Genomic DNA, 24,080 nt, shown 5'->3' on the forward strand with positions numbered 1-24,080 from the left:
TTGTCTCAGGATTTGCTTGCAGTCCTACCATATCCCACAAAATGCAGAAGTGCAGTCAATGCAGCTTTTTACCTAAAATGGTAAAAATTGGTCAAAGCCTCATGCGGTTTATTACCTGCCCCTGGAATAACATCAATGGCAATTATAAGAATAATGCTGATAATAATACAAATTTTGTATGTATGTTTTCAGCCCTACAAAACCATAACTATAGAAGTTTAAATTTATACGTAAAGCTAGATATTTGTAGAAATATCTATATTGATATATAACTATCTATTTATATAGCTAGATATATATCTATGCAGTAACATACATTAGATAGATAGATAGATAGATAGATAGATAGATAGATAGATAGACTGTATATAAGCCTGCAAGTCTTGCACTTGAAGCAGCTTTATGATGTCATTAAGGCTCGATGGTGACACGCGCACCCGGAACAAGGACCACAGGTTGTTAGCGGCCATTTTTCCATCAGTCTCCACTGGAGCTAGAAGTGAGCAGACAGATACTCCTATAGACGCTGCTGGAGCCAGATCATTTGTCTCTGTGATGGACAACGTTTGAAATTCGCCCTTAAGCGGGAGACGGCAGCCTACAACAGTCAAATTGATCGCTGCTTATCACTTCTTTTGTGGTAGGTACAGTTATTCCAGATAGGGGAATGGGTAGGTTAAGTTATTCCAGGGAGGGGAATGCTTATGGGCAAGGCATTATGCTTGATCGGAGGCGGATGAAGTGGCAAAAAAGGCTCGGCCTACACCATGACCATGCCAATCGTCAACCCAAAGTGAATATGAGCCACACAGGTTGGTTGAAATAGCGCAACATGAATGATGGAACCTGGATCCAAGCGTCCCAGGATGCATTTCAGCGAAAACGTTCAACAATGTTCAGCGTGACCAATGTTTCTATCTTGGAAAATGAAATTGCATGATGTATGGAGTGTTTTTGACATATCTTGTCTCAGGATTTGCTTGCAGTCCTACCATATCCCACAAAATGCAGAAGTGCAGTCAATGCAGCTTTTACCTAAAATGGTAAAAATTGGTCAAAGCCTCATGCGGTTTATTACCTGCCCCTGGAATAACATCAATGGCAATTATAAGAATAATTCTGATAATAGTACAAATTTTGTATGTATGTTTTCAGCCCTACAAAACCATAACTATAGAAGTTTAAATTTATACGTAAAGCTAGATATTTGTAGAAATTTCTATATTGATATATAACTATCTATTTATATAGCTAGATATATATCTATGCAGTAACATACATTAGATAGATAGATAGATAGACTGTATATAAGCCTGCAAGTCTTGCACTTGAAGCAGCTTTATGATGTCATTAAGGCTCGATGGTGACACGCGCACCCGGAACAAGGACCACAGGTTGTTAGCGGCCATTTTTCCATCAGTCTCCACTGGAGCTAGAAGTGAGCAGACAGATACTCCTATAGACGCTGCTGGAGCCAGATCATTTGTCTCTGTGATGGACAACGTTTGAAATTCGCCCTTAAGCGGGAGACGGCAGCCTACAACAGTCAAATTGATCGCTGCTTATCACTTCTTTTGTGGTAGGTACAGTTATTCCAGATAGGGGAATGGGTAGGTTAAGTTATTCCAGGGAGGGGAATGCTTATGGGCAAGGCATTATGCTTGATCGGAGGCGGATGAAGTGGCAAAAAAGGCTCGGCCTACACCATGACCATGCCAATCGTCAACCCAAAGTGAATATGAGCCACACAGGTTGGTTGAAATAGCGCAACATGAATGATGGAACCTGGATCCAAGCGTCCCAGGATGCATTTCAGCGAAAACGTTCAACAATGTTCAGCGTGACCAATGTTTCTATCTTGGAAAATGAAATTGCATGATGTATGGAGTGTTTTTGACATATCTTGTCTCAGGATTTGCTTGCAGTCCTACCATATCCCACAAAATGCAGAAGTGCAGTCAATGCAGCTTTTTACCTAAAATGGTAAAAATTGGTCAAAGCCTCATGCGGTTTATTACCTGCCCCTGGAATAACATCAATGGCAATTATAAGAATAATGCTGATAATAGTACAAATTTTGTATGTATGTTTTCAGCCCTACAAAACCATAACTATAGAAGTTTAAATTTATACGTAAAGCTAGATATTTGTAGAAATATCTATATTGATATATAACTATCTATTTATATAGCTAGATATATATCTATGCAGTAACATACATTAGATAGATAGATAGATAGATAGATAGATAGATAGATAGACTGTATATAAGCCTGCAAGTCTTGCACTTGAAGCAGCTTTATGATGTCATTAAGGCTCGATGGTGACACGCGCACCCGGAACAAGGACCACAGGTTGTTAGCGGCCATTTTTCCATCAGTCTCCACTGGAGCTAGAAGTGAGCAGACAGATACTCCTATAGACGCTGCTGGAGCCAGATCATTTGTCTCTGTGATGGACAACGTTTGAAATTCGCCCTTAAGCGGGAGACGGCAGCCTACAACAGTCAAATTGATCGCTGCTTATCACTTCTTTTGTGGTAGGTACAGTTATTCCAGATAGGGGAATGGGTAGGTTAAGTTATTCCAGGGAGGGGAATGCTTATGGGCAAGGCATTATGCTTGATCGGAGGCGGATGAAGTGGCAAAAAAGGCTCGGCCTACACCATGACCATGCCAATCGTCAACCCAAAGTGAATATGAGCCACACAGGTTGGTTGAAATAGCGCAACATGAATGATGGAACCTGGATCCAAGCGTCCCAGGATGCATTGCAGCGAAAACGTTCAACAATGTTCAGCGTGACCAATGTTTCTATCTTGGAAAATGAAATTGCATGATGTATGGAGTGTTTTTGACATATCTTGTCTCAGGATTTGCTTGCAGTCCTACCATATCCCACAAAATGCAGAAGTGCAGTCAATGCAGCTTTTTACCTAAAATGGTAAAAATTGGTCAAAGCCTCATGCGGTTTATTACCTGCCCCTGGAATAACATCAATGGCAATTATAAGAATAATGCTGATAATAATACAAATTTTGTATGTATGTTTTCAGCCCTACAAAACCATAACTATAGAAGTTTAAATTTATACGTAAAGCTAGATATTTGTAGAAATATCTATATTGATATATAACTATCTATTTATATAGCTAGATATATATCTATGCAGTAACATACATTAGATAGATAGATAGATAGATAGATAGATAGATAGATAGATAGATAGACTGTATATAAGCCTGCAAGTCTTGCACTTGAAGCAGCTTTATGATGTCATTAAGGCTCGATGGTGACACGCGCACCCGGAACAAGGACCACAGGTTGTTAGCGGCCATTTTTCCATCAGTCTCCACTGGAGCTAGAAGTGAGCAGACAGATACTCCTATAGACGCTGCTGGAGCCAGATCATTTGTCTCTGTGATGGACAACGTTTGAAATTCGCCCTTAAGCGGGAGACGGCAGCCTACAACAGTCAAATTGATCGCTGCTTATCACTTCTTTTGTGGTAGGTACAGTTATTCCAGATAGGGGAATGGGTAGGTTAAGTTATTCCAGGGAGGGGAATGCTTATGGGCAAGGCATTATGCTTGATCGGAGGCGGATGAAGTGGCAAAAAAGGCTCGGCCTACACCATGACCATGCCAATCGTCAACCCAAAGTGAATATGAGCCACACAGGTTGGTTGAAATAGCGCAACATGAATGATGGAACCTGGATCCAAGCGTCCCAGGATGCATTTCAGCGAAAACGTTCAACAATGTTCAGCGTGACCAATGTTTCTATCTTGGAAAATGAAATTGCATGATGTATGGAGTGTTTTTGACATATCTTGTCTCAGGATTTGCTTGCAGTCCTACCATATCCCACAAAATGCAGAAGTGCAGTCAATGCAGCTTTTTACCTAAAATGGTAAAAATTGTTCAAAGCCTCATGCGGTTTATTACCTGCCCCTGGAATAACATCAATGGCAATTATAAGAATAATTCTGATAATAGTACAAATTTTGTATGTATGTTTTCAGCCCTACAAAACCATAACTATAGAAGTTTAAATTTATACGTAAAGCTAGATATTTGTAGAAATATCTATATTGATATATAACTATCTATTTATATAGCTAGATATATATCTATGCAGTAACATACATTAGATAGATAGATAGATAGACTGTATATAAACCTGCAAGTCTTGCACTTGAAGCAGCTTTATGATGTCATTAAGGCTCGATGGTGACACGCGCACCCGGAACAAGGACCACAGGTTGTTAGCGGCCATTTTTCCATCAGTCTCCACTGGAGCTAGAAGTGAGCAGACAGATACTCCTATAGACGCTGCTGTAGCCAGATCATTTGTCTCTGTGATGGACAACGTTTGAAATTCGCCCTTAAGCGGGAGACGGCAGCCTACAACAGTCAAATTGATCGCTGCTTATCACTTCTTTTGTGGTAGGTACAGTTATTCCAGATAGGGGAATGGGTAGGTTAAGTTATTCCAGGGAGGGGAATGCTTATGGGCAAGGCATTATGCTTGATCGGAGGCGGATGAAGTGGCAAAAAAGGCTCGGCCTACACCATGACCATGCCAATCGTCAACCCAAAGTGAATATGAGCCACACAGGTTGGTTGAAATAGCGCAACATGAATGATGGAACCTGGATCCAAGCGTCCCAGGATGCATTTCAGCGAAAACGTTCAACAATGTTCAGCGTGACCAATGTTTCTATCTTGGAAAATGAAATTGCATGATGTATGGAGTGTTTTTGACATATCTTGTCTCAGGATTTGCTTGCAGTCCTACCATATCCCACAAAATGCAGAAGTGCAGTCAATGCAGCTTTTTACCTAAAATGGTAAAAATTGGTCAAAGCCTCATGCGGTTTATTACCTGCCCCTGGAATAACATCAATGGCAATTATAAGAATTTTTCTGATAATAGTACAAATTTTGTATGTATGTTTTCAGCCCTACAAAACCATAACTATAGAAGTTTAAATTTATACGTAAAGCTAGATATTTGTAGAAATTTCTATATTGATATATAACTATCTATTTATATAGCTAGATATATATCTATGCAGTAACATACATTAGATAGATAGATAGATAGACTGTATATAAGCCTGCAAGTCTTGCACTTGAAGCAGCTTTATGATGTCATTAAGGCTCGATGGTGACACGCGCACCCGGAACAAGGACCACAGGTTGTTAGCGGCCATTTTTCCATCAGTCTCCACTGGAGCTAGAAGTGAGCAGACAGATACTCCTATAGACGCTGCTGGAGCCAGATCATTTGTCTCTGTGATGGACAACGTTTGAAATTCGCCCTTAAGCGGGAGACGGCAGCCTACAACAGTCAAATTGATCGCTGCTTATCACTTCTTTTGTGGTAGGTACAGTTATTCCAGATAGGGGAATGGGTAGGTTAAGTTATTCCAGGGAGGGGAATGCTTATGGGCAAGGCATTATGCTTGATCGGAGGCGGATGAAGTGGCAAAAAAGGCTCGGCCTACACCATGACCATGCCAATCGTCAACCCAAAGTGAATATGAGCCACACAGGTTGGTTGAAATAGCGCAACATGAATGATGGAACCTGGATCCAAGCGTCCCAGGATGCATTTCAGCGAAAACGTTCAACAATGTTCAGCGTGACCAATGTTTCTATCTTGGAAAATGAAATTGCATGCTGTATGGAGTGTTTTTGACATATCTTGTCTCAGGATTTGCTTGCAGTCCTACCATATCCCACAAAATGCAGAAGTGCAGTCAATGCAGCTTTTTACCTAAAATGGTAAAAATTGGTCAAAGCCTCATGCGGTTTATTACCTGCCCCTGGAATAACATCAATGGCAATTATAAGAATAATGCTGATACTAATACAAATTTTGTATGTATGTTTTCAGCCCTACAAAACCATAACTATAGAAGTTTAAATTTATACGTAAAGCTAGATATTTGTAGAAATATCTATATTGATATATAACTATCTATTTATATAGCTAGATATATATCTATGCAGTAACATACATTAGATAGATAGATAGATAGATAGATAGATAGACTGTATATAAGCCTGCAAGTCTTGCACTTGAAGCAGCTTTATGATGTCATTAAGGCTCGATGGTGACACGCGCACCCAGAACAAGGACCACAGGTTGTTAGCGGCCATTTTTCCATCAGTCTCCACTGGAGCTAGAAGTGAGCAGACAGATACTCCTATAGACGCTGCTGGAGCCAGATCATTTGTCTCTGTGATGGACAACGTTTGAAATTCGCCCTTAAGCGGGAGACGGCAGCCTACAACAGTCAAATTGATCGCTGCTTATCACTTCTTTTGTGGTAGGTACAGTTATTCCAGATAGGGGAATGGGTAGGTTAAGTTATTCCAGGGAGGGGAATGCTTATGGGCCAGGCATTATGCTTGATCGGAGGCGGATGAAGTGGCAAAAAAGGCTCGGCCTACACCATGACCATGCCAATCGTCAACCCAAAGTGAATATGAGCCACACAGGTTGGTTGAAATAGCGCAACATGAATGATGGAACCTGGATCCAAGCGTCCCAGGATGCATTGCAGCGAAAACGTTCAACAATGTTCAGCGTGACCAATGTTTCTATCTTGGAAAATGAAATTGCATGATGTATGGAGTGTTTTTGACATATCTTGTCTCAGGATTTGCTTGCAGTCCTACCATATCCCACAAAATGCAGAAGTGCAGTCAATGCAGCTTTTTACCTAAAATGGTAAAAATTGGTCAAAGCCTCATGCGGTTTATTACCTGCCCCTGGAATAACATCAATGGCAATTATAAGAATAATGCTGATAATAATACAAATTTTGTATGTATGTTTTCAGCCCTACAAAACCATAACTATAGAAGTTTAAATTTATACGTAAAGCTAGATATTTGTAGAAATATCTATATTGATATATAACTATCTATTTATATAGCTAGATATATATCTATGCAGTAACATACATTAGATAGATAGATAGATAGATAGATAGATAGATAGATAGACTGTATATAAGCCTGCAAGTCTTGCACTTGAAGCAGCTTTATGATGTCATTAAGGCTCGATGGTGACACGCGCACCCGGAACAAGGACCACAGGTTGTTAGCGGCCATTTTTCCATCAGTCTCCACTGGAGCTAGAAGTGAGCAGACAGATACTCCTATAGACGCTGCTGGAGCCAGATCATTTGTCTCTGTGATGGACAACGTTTGAAATTCGCCCTTAAGCGGGAGACGGCAGCCTACAACAGTCAAATTGATCGCTGCTTATCACTTCTTTTGTGGTAGGTACAGTTATTCCAGATAGGGGAATGGGTAGGTTAAGTTATTCCAGGGAGGGGAATGCTTATGGGCAAGGCATTATGCTTGATCGGAGGCGGATGAAGTGGCAAAAAAGGCTCGGCCTACACCATGACCATGCCAATCGTCAACCCAAAGTGAATATGAGCCACACAGGTTGGTTGAAATAGCGCAACATGAATGATGGAACCTGGATCCAAGCGTCCCAGGATGCATTTCAGCGAAAACGTTCAACAATGTTCAGCGTGACCAATGTTTCTATCTTGGAAAATGAAATCGCATGATGTATGGAGTGTTTTTGACATATCTTGTCTCAGGATTTGCTTGCAGTCCTACCATATCCCACAAAATGCAGAAGTGCAGTCAATGCAGCTTTTTACCTAAAATGGTAAAAATTGTTCAAAGCCTCATGCGGTTTATTACCTGCCCCTGGAATAACATCAATGGCAATTATAAGAATAATTCTGATAATAGTACAAATTTTGTATGTATGTTTTCAGCCCTACAAAACCATAACTATAGAAGTTTAAATTTATACGTAAAGCTAGATATTTGTAGAAATATCTATATTGATATATAACTATCTATTTATATAGCTAGATATATATCTATGCAGTAACATACATTAGATAGATAGATAGATAGACTGTATATAAGCCTGCAAGTCTTGCACTTGAAGCAGCTTTATGATGTCATTAAGGCTCGATGGTGACACGCGCACCCGGAACAAGGACCACAGGTTGTTAGCGGCCATTTTTCCATCAGTCTCCACTGGAGCTAGAAGTGAGCAGACAGATACTCCTATAGACGCTGCTGGAGCCAGATCATTTGTCTCTGTGATGGACAACGTTTGAAATTCGCCCTTAAGCGGGAGACGGCAGCCTACAACAGTCAAATTGATCGCTGCTTATCACTTCTTTTGTGGTAGGTACAGTTATTCCAGATAGGGGAATGGGTAGGTTAAGTTATTCCAGGGAGGGGAATGCTTATGGGCAAGGCATTATGCTTGATCGGAGGCGGATGAAGTGGCAAAAAAGGCTCGGCCTACACCATGACCATGCCAATCGTCAACCCAAAGTGAATATGAGCCACACAGGTTGGTTGAAATAGCGCAACATGAATGATGGAACCTGGATCCAAGCGTCCCAGGATGCATTTCAGCGAAAACGTTCAACAATGTTCAGCGTGACCAATGTTTCTATCTTGGAAAATGAAATTGCATGATGTATGGAGTGTTTTTGACATATCTTGTCTCAGGATTTGCTTGCAGTCCTACCATATCCCACAAAATGCAGAAGTGCAGTCAATGCAGCTTTTTACCTAAAATGGTAAAAATTGGTCAAAGCCTCATGCGGTTTATTACCTGCCCCTGGAATAACATCAATGGCAATTATAAGAATAATGCTGATAATAGTACAAATTTTGTATGTATGTTTTCAGCCCTACAAAACCATAACTATAGAAGTTTAAATTTATACGTAAAGCTAGATATTTGTAGAAATATCTATATTGATATATAACTATCTATTTATATAGCTAGATATATATCTATGCAGTAACATACATTAGATAGATAGATAGATAGATAGACTGTATATAAGCCTGCAAGTCTTGCACTTGAAGCAGCTTTATGATGTCATTAAGGCTCGATGGTGACACGCGCACCCGAAACAAGGACCACAGGTTGTTAGCGGCCATTTTTCCATCAGTCTCCACTGGAGCTAGAAGTGAGCAGACAGATACTCCTATAGACGCTGCTGGAGCCAGATCATTTGTCTCTGTGATGGACAACGTTTGAAATTCGCCCTTAAGCGGGAGACGGCAGCCTACAACAGTCAAATTGATCGCTGCTTATCACTTCTTTTGTGGTAGGTACAGTTATTCCAGATAGGGGAATGGGTAGGTTAAGTTATTCCAGGGAGGGGAATGCTTATGGGCAAGGCATTATGCTTGATCGGAGGCGGATGAAGTGGCAAAAAAGGCTCGGCCTACACCATGACCATGCCAATCGTCAACCCAAAGTGAATATGAGCCACACAGGTTGGTTGAAATAGCGCAACATGAATGATGGAACCTGGATCCAAGCGTCCCAGGATGCATTTCAGCGAAAACGTTCAACAATGTTCAGCGTGACCAATGTTTCTATCTTGGAAAATGAAATTGCATGATGTATGGAGTGTTTTTGACATATCTTGTCTCAGGATTTGCTTGCAGTCCTACCATATCCCACAAAATGCAGAAGTGCAGTCAATGCAGCTTTTTACCTAAAATGGTAAAAATTGTTCAAAGCCTCATGCGGTTTATTACCTGCCCCTGGAATAACATCAATGGCAATTATAAGAATAATTCTGATAATAGTACAAATTTTGTATGTATGTTTTCAGCCCTACAAAACCATAACTATAGAAGTTTAAATTTATACGTAAAGCTAGATATTTGTAGAAATATCTATATTGATATATAACTATCTATTTATATAGCTAGATATATATCTATGCAGTAACATACATTAGATAGATAGATAGATAGACTGTATATAAACCTGCAAGTCTTGCACTTGAAGCAGCTTTATGATGTCATTAAGGCTCGATGGTGACACGCGCACCCGGAACAAGGACCACAGGTTGTTAGCGGCCATTTTTCCATCAGTCTCCACTGGAGCTAGAAGTGAGCAGACAGATACTCCTATAGACGCTGCTGTAGCCAGATCATTTGTCTCTGTGATGGACAACGTTTGAAATTCGCCCTTAAGCGGGAGACGGCAGCCTACAACAGTCAAATTGATCGCTGCTTATCACTTCTTTTGTGGTAGGTACAGTTATTCCAGATAGGGGAATGGGTAGGTTAAGTTATTCCAGGGAGGGGAATGCTTATGGGCAAGGCATTATGCTTGATCGGAGGCGGATGAAGTGGCAAAAAAGGCTCGGCCTACACCATGACCATGCCAATCGTCAACCCAAAGTGAATATGAGCCACACAGGTTGGTTGAAATAGCGCAACATGAATGATGGAACCTGGATCCAAGCGTCCCAGGATGCATTTCAGCGAAAACGTTCAACAATGTTCAGCGTGACCAATGTTTCTATCTTGGAAAATGAAATTGCATGATGTATGGAGTGTTTTTGACATATCTTGTCTCAGGATTTGCTTGCAGTCCTACCATATCCCACAAAATGCAGAAGTGCAGTCAATGCAGCTTTTTACCTAAAATGGTAAAAATTGGTCAAAGCCTCATGCGGTTTATTACCTGCCCCTGGAATAACATCAATGGCAATTATAAGAATTTTTCTGATAATAGTACAAATTTTGTATGTATGTTTTCAGCCCTACAAAACCATAACTATAGAAGTTTAAATTTATACGTAAAGCTAGATATTTGTAGAAATTTCTATATTGATATATAACTATCTATTTATATAGCTAGATATATATCTATGCAGTAACATACATTAGATAGATAGATAGATAGACTGTATATAAGCCTGCAAGTCTTGCACTTGAAGCAGCTTTATGATGTCATTAAGGCTCGATGGTGACACGCGCACCCGGAACAAGGACCACAGGTTGTTAGCGGCCATTTTTCCATCAGTCTCCACTGGAGCTAGAAGTGAGCAGACAGATACTCCTATAGACGCTGCTGGAGCCAGATCATTTGTCTCTGTGATGGACAACGTTTGAAATTCGCCCTTAAGCGGGAGACGGCAGCCTACAACAGTCAAATTGATCGCTGCTTATCACTTCTTTTGTGGTAGGTACAGTTATTCCAGATAGGGGAATGGGTAGGTTAAGTTATTCCAGGGAGGGGAATGCTTATGGGCAAGGCATTATGCTTGATCGGAGGCGGATGAAGTGGCAAAAAAGGCTCGGCCTACACCATGACCATGCCAATCGTCAACCCAAAGTGAATATGAGCCACACAGGTTGGTTGAAATAGCGCAACATGAATGATGGAACCTGGATCCAAGCGTCCCAGGATGCATTTCAGCGAAAACGTTCAACAATGTTCAGCGTGACCAATGTTTCTATCTTGGAAAATGAAATTGCATGCTGTATGGAGTGTTTTTGACATATCTTGTCTCAGGATTTGCTTGCAGTCCTACCATATCCCACAAAATGCAGAAGTGCAGTCAATGCAGCTTTTTACCTAAAATGGTAAAAATTGGTCAAAGCCTCATGCGGTTTATTACCTGCCCCTGGAATAACATCAATGGCAATTATAAGAATAATGCTGATACTAATACAAATTTTGTATGTATGTTTTCAGCCCTACAAAACCATAACTATAGAAGTTTAAATTTATACGTAAAGCTAGATATTTGTAGAAATATCTATATTGATATATAACTATCTATTTATATAGCTAGATATATATCTATGCAGTAACATACATTAGATAGATAGATAGATAGATAGATAGATAGACTGTATATAAGCCTGCAAGTCTTGCACTTGAAGCAGCTTTATGATGTCATTAAGGCTCGATGGTGACACGCGCACCCAGAACAAGGACCACAGGTTGTTAGCGGCCATTTTTCCATCAGTCTCCACTGGAGCTAGAAGTGAGCAGACAGATACTCCTATAGACGCTGCTGGAGCCAGATCATTTGTCTCTGTGATGGACAACGTTTGAAATTCGCCCTTAAGCGGGAGACGGCAGCCTACAACAGTCAAATTGATCGCTGCTTATCACTTCTTTTGTGGTAGGTACAGTTATTCCAGATAGGGGAATGGGTAGGTTAAGTTATTCCAGGGAGGGGAATGCTTATGGGCCAGGCATTATGCTTGATCGGAGGCGGATGAAGTGGCAAAAAAGGCTCGGCCTACACCATGACCATGCCAATCGTCAACCCAAAGTGAATATGAGCCACACAGGTTGGTTGAAATAGCGCAACATGAATGATGGAACCTGGATCCAAGCGTCCCAGGATGCATTGCAGCGAAAACGTTCAACAATGTTCAGCGTGACCAATGTTTCTATCTTGGAAAATGAAATTGCATGATGTATGGAGTGTTTTTGACATATCTTGTCTCAGGATTTGCTTGCAGTCCTACCATATCCCACAAAATGCAGAAGTGCAGTCAATGCAGCTTTTTACCTAAAATGGTAAAAATTGGTCAAAGCCTCATGCGGTTTATTACCTGCCCCTGGAATAACATCAATGGCAATTATAAGAATAATGCTGATAATAATACAAATTTTGTATGTATGTTTTCAGCCCTACAAAACCATAACTATAGAAGTTTAAATTTATACGTAAAGCTAGATATTTGTAGAAATATCTATATTGATATATAACTATCTATTTATATAGCTAGATATATATCTATGCAGTAACATACATTAGATAGATAGATAGATAGATAGATAGATAGATAGACTGTATATAAGCCTGCAAGTCTTGCACTTGAAGCAGCTTTATGATGTCATTAAGGCTCGATGGTGACACGCGCACCCGGAACAAGGACCACAGGTTGTTAGCGGCCATTTTTCCATCAGTCTCCACTGGAGCTAGAAGTGAGCAGACAGATACTCCTATAGACGCTGCTGGAGCCAGATCATTTGTCTCTGTGATGGACAACGTTTGAAATTCGCCCTTAAGCGGGAGACGGCAGCCTACAACAGTCAAATTGATCGCTGCTTATCACTTCTTTTGTGGTAGGTACAGTTATTCCAGATAGGGGAATGGGTAGGTTAAGTTATTCCAGGGAGGGGAATGCTTATGGGCAAGGCATTATGCTTGATCGGAGGCGGATGAAGTGGCAAAAAAGGCTCGGCCTACACCATGACCATGCCAATCGTCAACCCAAAGTGAATATGAGCCACACAGGTTGGTTGAAATAGCGCAACATGAATGATGGAACCTGGATCCAAGCGTCCCAGGATGCATTTCAGCGAAAACGTTCAACAATGTTCAGCGTGACCAATGTTTCTATCTTGGAAAATGAAATCGCATGATGTATGGAGTGTTTTTGACATATCTTGTCTCAGGATTTGCTTGCAGTCCTACCATATCCCACAAAATGCAGAAGTGCAGTCAATGCAGCTTTTTACCTAAAATGGTAAAAATTGTTCAAAGCCTCATGCGGTTTATTACCTGCCCCTGGAATAACATCAATGGCAATTATAAGAATAATTCTGATAATAGTACAAATTTTGTATGTATGTTTTCAGCCCTACAAAACCATAACTATAGAAGTTTAAATTTATACGTAAAGCTAGATATTTGTAGAAATATCTATATTGATATATAACTATCTATTTATATAGCTAGATATATATCTATGCAGTAACATACATTAGATAGATAGATAGATAGACTGTATATAAGCCTGCAAGTCTTGCACTTGAAGCAGCTTTATGATGTCATTAAGGCTCGATGGTGACACGCGCACCCGGAACAAGGACCACAGGTTGTTAGCGGCCATTTTTCCATCAGTCTCCACTGGAGCTAGAAGTGAGCAGACAGATACTCCTATAGACGCTGCTGGAGCCAGATCATTTGTCTCTGTGATGGACAACGTTTGAAATTCGCCCTTAAGCGGGAGACGGCAGCCTACAACAGTCAAATTGATCGCTGCTTATCACTTCTTTTGTGGTAGGTACAGTTATTCCAGATAGGGGAATGGGTAGGTTAAGTTATTCCAGGGAGGGGAATGCTTATGGGCAAGGCATTATGCTTGATCGGAGGCGGATGAAGTGGCAAAAAAGGCTCGGCCTACACCATGACCATGCCAATCGTCAACCCAAAGTGAATATGAGCCACACAGGTTGGTTGAAATAGCGCAACATGAATGATGGAACCTGGATCCAAGCGTCCCAGGATGCATTTCAGCGAAAACGTTCAACAATGTTCAGCGTGACCAATGTTTCTATCTTGGAAAATGAAATTGCATGATGTATGGAGTGTTTTTGACATATCTTGTCTCAGGATTTGCTTGCAGTCCTACCATATCCCACAAAATGCAGAAGTGCAGTCAATGCAGCTTTTTACCTAAAATGGTAAAAATTGGTCAAAGCCTCATGCGGTTTATTACCTGCCCCTGGAATAACATCAATGGCAATTATAAGAATAATGCTGATAATAGTACAAATTTTGTATGTATGTTTTCAGCCCTACAAAACCATAACTATAGAAGTTTAAATTTATACGTAAAGCTAGATATTTGTAGAAATATCTATATTGATATATAACTATCTATTTATATAGCTAGATATATATCTATGCAGTAACATACATTAGATAGATAGATAGATAGATAGACTGTATATAAGCCTGCAAGTCTTGCACTTGAAGCAGCTTTATGATGTCATTAAGGCTCGATGGTGACACGCGCACCCGAAACAAGGACCACAGGTTGTTAGCGGCCATTTTTCCATCAGTCTCCACTGGAGCTAGAAGTGAGCAGACAGATACTCCTATAGACGCTGCTGGAGCCAGATCATTTGTCTCTGTGATGGACAACGTTTGAAATTCGCCCTTAAGCGGGAGACGGCAGCCTACAACAGTCAAATTGATCGCTGCTTATCACTTCTTTTGTGGTAGGTACAGTTATTCCAGATAGGGGAATGGGTAGGTTAAGTTATTCCAGGGAGGGGAATGCTTATGGGCAAGGCATTATGCTTGATCGGAGGCGGATGAAGTGGCAAAAAAGGCTCGGCCTACACCATGACCATGCCAATCGTCAACCCAAAGTGAATATGAGCCACACAGGTTGGTTGAAATAGCGCAACATGAATGATGGAACCTGGATCCAAGCGTCCCAGGATGCATTTCAGCGAAAACGTTCAACAATGTTCAGCGTGACCAATGTTTCTATCTTGGAAAATGAAATTGCATGATGTATGGAGTGTTTTTGACATATCTTGTCTCAGGATTTGCTTGCAGTCCTACCATATCCCACAAAATGCAGAAGTGCAGTCAATGCAGCTTTTTACCTAAAATGGTAAAAATTGTTCAAAGCCTCATGCGGTTTATTACCTGCCCCTGGAATAACATCAATGGCAATTATAAGAATAATTCTGATAATAGTACAAATTTTGTATGTATGTTTTCAGCCCTACAAAACCATAACTATAGAAGTTTAAATTTATACGTAAAGCTAGATATTTGTAGAAATATCTATATTGATATATAACTATCTATTTATATAGCTAGATATATATCTATGCAGTAACATACATTAGATAGATAGATAGATAGACTGTATATAAACCTGCAAGTCTTGCACTTGAAGCAGCTTTATGATGTCATTAAGGCTCGATGGTGACACGCGCACCCGGAACAAGGACCACAGGTTGTTAGCGGCCATTTTTCCATCAGTCTCCACTGGAGCTAGAAGTGAGCAGACAGATACTCCTATAGACGCTGCTGTAGCCAGATCATTTGTCTCTGTGATGGACAACGTTTGAAATTCGCCCTTAAGCGGGAGACGGCAGCCTACAACAGTCAAATTGATCGCTGCTTATCACTTCTTTTGTGGTAGGTACAGTTATTCCAGATAGGGGAATGGGTAGGTTAAGTTATTCCAGGGAGGGGAATGCTTATGGGCAAGGCATTATGCTTGATCGGAGGCGGATGAAGTGGCAAAAAAGGCTCGGCCTACACCATGACCATGCCAATCGTCAACCCAAAGTGAATATGAGCCACACAGGTTGGTTGAAATAGCGCAACATGAATGATGGAACCTGGATCCAAGCGTCCCAGGATGCATTTCAGCGAAAACGTTCAACAATGTTCAGCGTGACCAATGTTTCTATCTTGGAAAATGAAATTGCATGATGTATGGAGTGTTTTTGACATATCTTGTCTCAGGATTTGCTTGCAGTCCTACCATATCCCACAAAATGCAGAAGTGCAGTCAATGCAGCTTTTTACCTAAAATGGTAAAAATTGGTCAAAGCCTCATGCGGTTTATTACCTGCCCCTGGAATAACATCAATGGCAATTATAAGAATTTTTCTGATAATAGTACAAATTTTGTATGTATGTTTTCAGCCCTACAAAACCATAACTATAGAAGTTTAAATTTATACGTAAAGCTAGATATTTGTAGAAATTTCTATATTGATATATAACTATCTATTTATATAGCTAGATATATATCTATGCAGTAACATACATTAGATAGATAGATAGATAGACTGTATATAAGCCTGCAAGTCTTGCACTTGAAGCAGCTTTATGATGTCATTAAGGCTCGATGGTGACACGCGCACCCGGAACAAGGACCACAGGTTGTTAGCGGCCATTTTTCCATCAGTCTCCACTGGAGCTAGAAGTGAGCAGACAGATACTCCTATAGACGCTGCTGGAGCCAGATCATTTGTCTCTGTGATGGACAACGTTTGAAATTCGCCCTTAAGCGGGAGACGGCAGCCTACAACAGTCAAATTGATCGCTGCTTATCACTTCTTTTGTGGTAGGTACAGTTATTCCAGATAGGGGAATGGGTAGGTTAAGTTATTCCAGGGAGGGGAATGCTTATGGGCAAGGCATTATGCTTGATCGGAGGCGGATGAAGTGGCAAAAAAGGCTCGGCCTACACCATGACCATGCCAATCGTCAACCCAAAGTGAATATGAGCCACACAGGTTGGTTGAAATAGCGCAACATGAATGATGGAACCTGGATCCAAGCGTCCCAGGATGCATTTCAGCGAAAACGTTCAACAATGTTCAGCGTGACCAATGTTTCTATCTTGGAAAATGAAATTGCATGCTGTATGGAGTGTTTTTGACATATCTTGTCTCAGGATTTGCTTGCAGTCCTACCATATCCCACAAAATGCAGAAGTGCAGTCAATGCAGCTTTTTACCTAAAATGGTAAAAATTGGTCAAAGCCTCATGCGGTTTATTACCTGCCCCTGGAATAACATCAATGGCAATTATAAGAATAATGCTGATACTAATACAAATTTTGTATGTATGTTTTCAGCCCTACAAAACCATAACTATAGAAGTTTAAATTTATACGTAAAGCTAGATATTTGTAGAAATATCTATATTGATATATAACTATCTATTTATATAGCTAGATATATATCTATGCAGTAACATACATTAGATAGATAGATAGATAGATAGATAGATAGATAGATAGACTGTATATAAGCCTGCAAGTCTTGCACTTGAAGCAGCTTTATGATGTCATTAAGGCTCGATGGTGACACGCGCACCCAGAACAAGGACCACAGGTTGTTAGCGGCCATTTTTCCATCAGTCTCCACTGGAGCTAGAAGTGAGCAGACAGATACTCCTATAGACGCTGCTGGAGCCAGATCATTTGTCTCTGTGATGGACAACGTTTGAAATTCGCCCTTAAGCGGGAGACGGCAGCCTACAACAGTCAAATTGATCGCTGCTTATCACTTCTTTTGTGGTAGGTACAGTTATTCCAGATAGGGGAATGGGTAGGTTAAGTTATTCCAGGGAGGGGAATGCTTATGGGCCAGGCATTATGCTTGATCGGAGGCGGATGAAGTGGCAAAAAAGGCTCGGCCTACACCATGACCATGCCAATCGTCAACCCAAAGTGAATATGAGCCACACAGGTTGGTTGAAATAGCGCAACATGAATGATGGAACCTGGATCCAAGCGTCCCAGGATGCATTGCAGCGAAAACGTTCAACAATGTTCAGCGTGACCAATGTTTCTATCTTGGAAAATGAAATTGCATGATGTATGGAGTGTTTTTGACATATCTTGTCTCAGGATTTGCTTGCAGTCCTACCATATCCCACAAAATGCAGAAGTGCAGTCAATGCAGCTTTTTACCTAAAATGGTAAAAATTGGTCAAAGCCTCATGCGGTTTATTACCTGCCCCTGGAATAACATCAATGGCAATTATAAGAATAATGCTGATAATAATACAAATTTTGTATGTATGTTTTCAGCCCTACAAAACCATAACTATAGAAGTTTAAATTTATACGTAAAGCTAGATATTTGTAGAAATATCTATATTGATATATAACTATCTATTTATATAGCTAGATATATATCTATGCAGTAACATACATTAGATAGATAGATAGATAGATAGATAGATAGATAGATAGATAGATAGATAGATAGACTGTATATAAGCCTGCAAGTCTTGCACTTGAAGCAGCTTTATGATGTCATTAAGGCTCGATGGTGACACGCGCACCCGGAACAAGGACCACAGGTTGTTAGCGGCCATTTTTCCATCAGTCTCCACTGGAGCTAGAAGTGAGCAGACAGATACTCCTATAGACGCTGCTGGAGCCAGATCATTTGTCTCTGTGATGGACAACGTTTGAAATTCGCCCTTAAGCGGGAGACGGCAGCCTACAACAGTCAAATTGATCGCTGCTTATCACTTCTTTTGTGGTAGGTACAGTTATTCCAGATAGGGGAATGGGTAGGTTAAGTTATTCCAGGGAGGGGAATGCTTATGGGCAAGGCATTATGCTTGATCGGAGGCGGATGAAGTGGCAAAAAAGGCTCGGCCTACACCATGACCATGCCAATCGTCAACCCAAAGTGAATATGAGCCACACAGGTTGGTTGAAATAGCGCAACATGAATGATGGAACCTGGATCCAAGCGTCCCAGGATGCATTTCAGCGAAAACGTTCAACAATGTTCAGCGTGACCAATGTTTCTATCTTGGAAAATGAAATCGCATGATGTATGGAGTGTTTTTGACATATCTTGTCTCAGGATTTGCTTGCAGTCCTACCATATCCCACAAAATGCAGAAGTGCAGTCAATGCAGCTTTTTACCTAAAATGGTAAAAATTGTTCAAAGCCTCATGCGGTTTATTACCTGCCCCTGGAATAACATCAATGGCAATTATAAGAATAATTCTGATAATAGTACAAATTTTGTATGTATGTTTTCAGCCCTACAAAACCATAACTATAGAAGTTTAAATTTATACGTAAAGCTAGATATTTGTAGAAATATCTATATTGATATATAACTATCTATTTATATAGCTAGATATATATCTATGCAGTAACATACATTAGATAGATAGATAGATAGACTGTATATAAGCCTGCAAGTCTTGCACTTGAAGCAGCTTTATGATGTCATTAAGGCTCGATGGTGACACGCGCACCCGGAACAAGGACCACAGGTTGTTAGCGGCCATTTTTCCATCAGTCTCCACTGGAGCTAGAAGTGAGCAGACAGATACTCCTATAGACGCTGCTGGAGCCAGATCATTTGTCTCTGTGATGGACAACGTTTGAAATTCGCCCTTAAGCGGGAGACGGCAGCCTACAACAGTCAAATTGATCGCTGCTTATCACTTCTTTTGTGGTAGGTACAGTTATTCCAGATAGGGGAATGGGTAGGTTAAGTTATTCCAGGGAGGGGAATGCTTATGGGCAAGGCATTATGCTTGATCGGAGGCGGATGAAGTGGCAAAAAAGGCTCGGCCTACACCATGACCATGCCAATCGTCAACCCAAAGTGAATATGAGCCACACAGGTTGGTTGAAATAGCGCAACATGAATGATGGAACCTGGATCCAAGCGTCCCAGGATGCATTTCAGCGAAAACGTTCAACAATGTTCAGCGTGACCAATGTTTCTATCTTGGAAAATGAAATTGCATGATGTATGGAGTGTTTTTGACATATCTTGTCTCAGGATTTGCTTGCAGTCCTACCATATCCCACAAAATGCAGAAGTGCAGTCAATGCAGCTTTTTACCTAAAATGGTAAAAATTGGTCAAAGCCTCATGCGGTTTATTACCTGCCCCTGGAATAACATCAATGGCAATTATAAGAATAATGCTGATAATAGTACAAATTTTGTATGTATGTTTTCAGCCCTACAAAACCATAACTATAGAAGTTTAAATTTATACGTAAAGCTAGATATTTGTAGAAATATCTATATTGATATATAACTATCTATTTATATAGCTAGATATATATCTATGCAGTAACATACATTAGATAGATAGATAGATAGATAGACTGTATATAAGCCTGCAAGTCTTGCACTTGAAGCAGCTTTATGATGTCATTAAGGCTCGATGGTGACACGCGCACCCGAAACAAGGACCACAGGTTGTTAGCGGCCATTTTTCCATCAGTCTCCACTGGAGCTAGAAGTGAGCAGACAGATACTCCTATAGACGCTGCTGGAGCCAGATCATTTGTCTCTGTGATGGACAACGTTTGAAATTCGCCCTTAAGCGGGAGACGGCAGCCTACAACAGTCAAATTGATCGCTGCTTATCACTTCTTTTGTGGTAGGTACAGTTATTCCAGATAGGGGAATGGGTAGGTTAAGTTATTCCAGGGAGGGGAATGCTTATGGGCAAGGCATTATGCTTGATCGGAGGCGGATGAAGTGGCAAAAAAGGCTCGGCCTACACCATGACCATGCCAATCGTCAACCCAAAGTGAATATGAGCCACACAGGTTGGTTGAAATAGCGCAACATGAATGATGGAACCTGGATCCAAGCGTCCCAGGATGCATTGCAGCGAAAACGTTCAACAATGTTCAGCGTGACCAATGTTTCTATCTTGGAAAATGAAATTGCATGCTGTATGGAGTGTTTTTGACATATCTTGTCTCAGGATTTGCTTGCAGTCCTACCATATCCCACAAAATGCAGAAGTGCAGTCAATGCAGCTTTTTACCTAAAATGGTAAAAATTGGTCAAAGCCTCATGCGGTTTATTACCTGCCCCTGGAATAACATCAATGGCAATTATAAGAATAATGCTGATACTAATACAAATTTTGTATGTATGTTTTCAGCCCTACAAAACCATAACTATAGAAGTTTAAATTTATACGTAAAGCTAGATATTTGTAGAAATATCTATATTGATATATAACTATCTATTTATATAGCTAGATATATATCTATGCAGTAACATACATTAGATAGATAGATAGATAGATAGATAGATAGATAGATAGATAGACTGTATATAAGCCTGCAAGTCTTGCACTTGAAGCAGCTTTATGATGTCATTAAGGCTCGATGGTGACACGCGCACCCAGAACAAGGACCACAGGTTGTTAGCGGCCATTTTTCCATCAGTCTCCACTGGAGCTAGAAGTGAGCAGACAGATACTCCTATAGACGCTGCTGGAGCCAGATCATTTGTCTCTGTGATGGACAACGTTTGAAATTCGCCCTTAAGCGGGAGACGGCAGCCTACAACAGTCAAATTGATCGCTGCTTATCACTTCTTTTGTGGTAGGTACAGTTATTCCAGATAGGGGAATGGGTAGGTTAAGTTATTCCAGGGAGGGGAATGCTTATGGGCAAGGCATTATGCTTGATCGGAGGCGGATGAAGTGGCAAAAAAGGCTCGGCCTACACCATGACCATGCCAATCGTCAACCCAAAGTGAATATGAGCCACACAGGTTGGTTGAAATAGCGCAACATGAATGATGGAACCTGGATCCAAGCGTCCCAGGATGCATTGCAGCGAAAACGTTCAACAATGTTCAGCGTGACCAATGTTTCTATCTTGGAAAATGAAATTGCATGATGTATGGAGTGTTTTTGACATATCTTGTCTCAGGATTTGCTTGCAGTCCTACCATATCCCACAAAATGCAGAAGTGCAGTCAATGCAGCTTTTTACCTAAAATGGTAAAAATTGGTCAAAGCCTCATGCGGTTTATTACCTGCCCCTGGAATAACATCAATGGCAATTATAAGAATAATGCTGATAATAATACAAATTTTGTATGTATGTTTTCAGCCCTACAAAACCATAACTATAGAAGTTTAAATTTATACGTAAAGCTAGATATTTGTAGAAATATCTATATTGATATATAACTATCTATTTATATAGCTAGATATATATCTATGCAGTAACATACATTAGATAGATAGATAGATAGATAGATAGATAGACTGTATATAAGCCTGCAAGTCTTGCACTTGAAGCAGCTTTATGATGTCATTAAGGCTCGATGGTGACACGCGCACCCGGAACAAGGACCACAGGTTGTTAGCGGCCATTTTTCCATCAGTCTCCACTGGAGCTAGAAGTGAGCAGACAGATACTCCTATAGACGCTGCTGGAGCCAGATCATTTGTCTCTGTGATGGACAACGTTTGAAATTCGCCCTTAAGCGGGAGACGGCAGCCTACAACAGTCAAATTGATCGCTGCTTATCACTTCTTTTGTGGTAGGTACAGTTATTCCAGATAGGGGAATGGGTAGGTTAAGTTATTCCAGGGAGGGGAATGCTTATGGGCAAGGCATTATGCTTGATCGGAGGCGGATGAAGTGGCAAAAAAGGCTCGGCCTACACCATGACCATGCCAATCGTCAACCCAAAGTGAATATGAGCCACACAGGTTGGTTGAAATAGCGCAACATGAATGATGGAACCTGGATCCAAGCGTCCCAGGATGCATTTCAGCGAAAACGTTCAACAATGTTCAGCGTGACCAATGTTTCTATCTTGGAAAATGAAATTGCATGATGTATGGAGTGTTTTTGACATATCTTGTCTCAGGATTTGCTTGCAGTCCTACCATATCCCACAAAATGCAGAAGTGCAGTCAATGCAGCTTTTACCTAAAATGGTAAAAATTGGTCAAAGCCTCATGCGGTTTATTACCTGCCCCTGGAATAACATCAATGGCAATTATAAGAATAATTCTGATAATAGTACAAATTTTGTATGTATGTTTTCAGCCCTACAAAACCATAACTATAGAAGTTTAAATTTATACGTAAAGCTAGATATTTGTAGAAATATCTATATTGATATATAACTATCTATTTATATAGCTAGATATATATCTATGCAGTAACATACATTAGATAGATAGATAGATAGACTGTATATAAGCCTGCAAGTCTTGCACTTGAAGCAGCTTTATGATGTCATTAAGGCTCGATGGTGACACGCGCACCCGGAACAAGGACCACAGGTTGTTAGCGGCCATTTTTCCATCAGTCTCCACTGGAGCTAGAAGTGAGCAGACAGATACTCCTATAGACGCTGCTGGAGCCAGATCATTTGTCTCTGTGATGGACAACGTTTGAAATTCGCCCTTAAGCGGGAGACGGCAGCCTACAACAGTCAAATTGATCGCTGCTTATCACTTCTTTTGTGGTAGGTACAGTTATTCCAGATAGGGGAATGGGTAGGTTAAGTTATTCCAGGGAGGGGAATGCTTATGGGCAAGGCATTATGCTTGATCGGAGGCGGATGAAGTGGCAAAAAAGGCTCGGCCTACACCATGACCATGCCAATCGTCAACCCAAAGTGAATATGAGCCACACAGGTTGGTTGAAATAGCGCAACATGAATGATGGAACCTGGATCCAAGCGTCCCAGGATGCATTGCAGCGAAAACGTTCAACAATGTTCAGCGTGACCAATGTTTCTATCTTGGAAAATGAAATTGCATGATGTATGGAGTGTTTTTGACATATCTTGTCTCAGGATTTGCTTGCAGTCCTACCATATCCCACAAAATGCAGAAGTGCAGTCAATGCAGCTTTTTACCTAAAATGGTAAAAATTGGTCAAAGCCTCATGCGGTTTATTACCTGCCCCTGGAATAACATCAATGGCAATTATAAGAATAATGCTGATAATAATACAAATTTTGTATGTATGTTTTCAGCCCTACAAAACCATAACTATAGAAGTTTAAATTTATACGTAAAGCTAGATATTTGTAGAAATATCTATATTGATATATAACTATCTATTTATATAGCTAGATATATATCTATGCAGTAACATACATTAGATAGATAGATAGATAGATAGATAGA

Source organism: Eleutherodactylus coqui, chromosome 13, assembly GCF_035609145.1.
Source record: "Eleutherodactylus coqui strain aEleCoq1 chromosome 13, aEleCoq1.hap1, whole genome shotgun sequence".
In the NCBI taxonomy this organism is placed as follows: domain Eukaryota; kingdom Metazoa; phylum Chordata; class Amphibia; order Anura; family Eleutherodactylidae; genus Eleutherodactylus; species Eleutherodactylus coqui.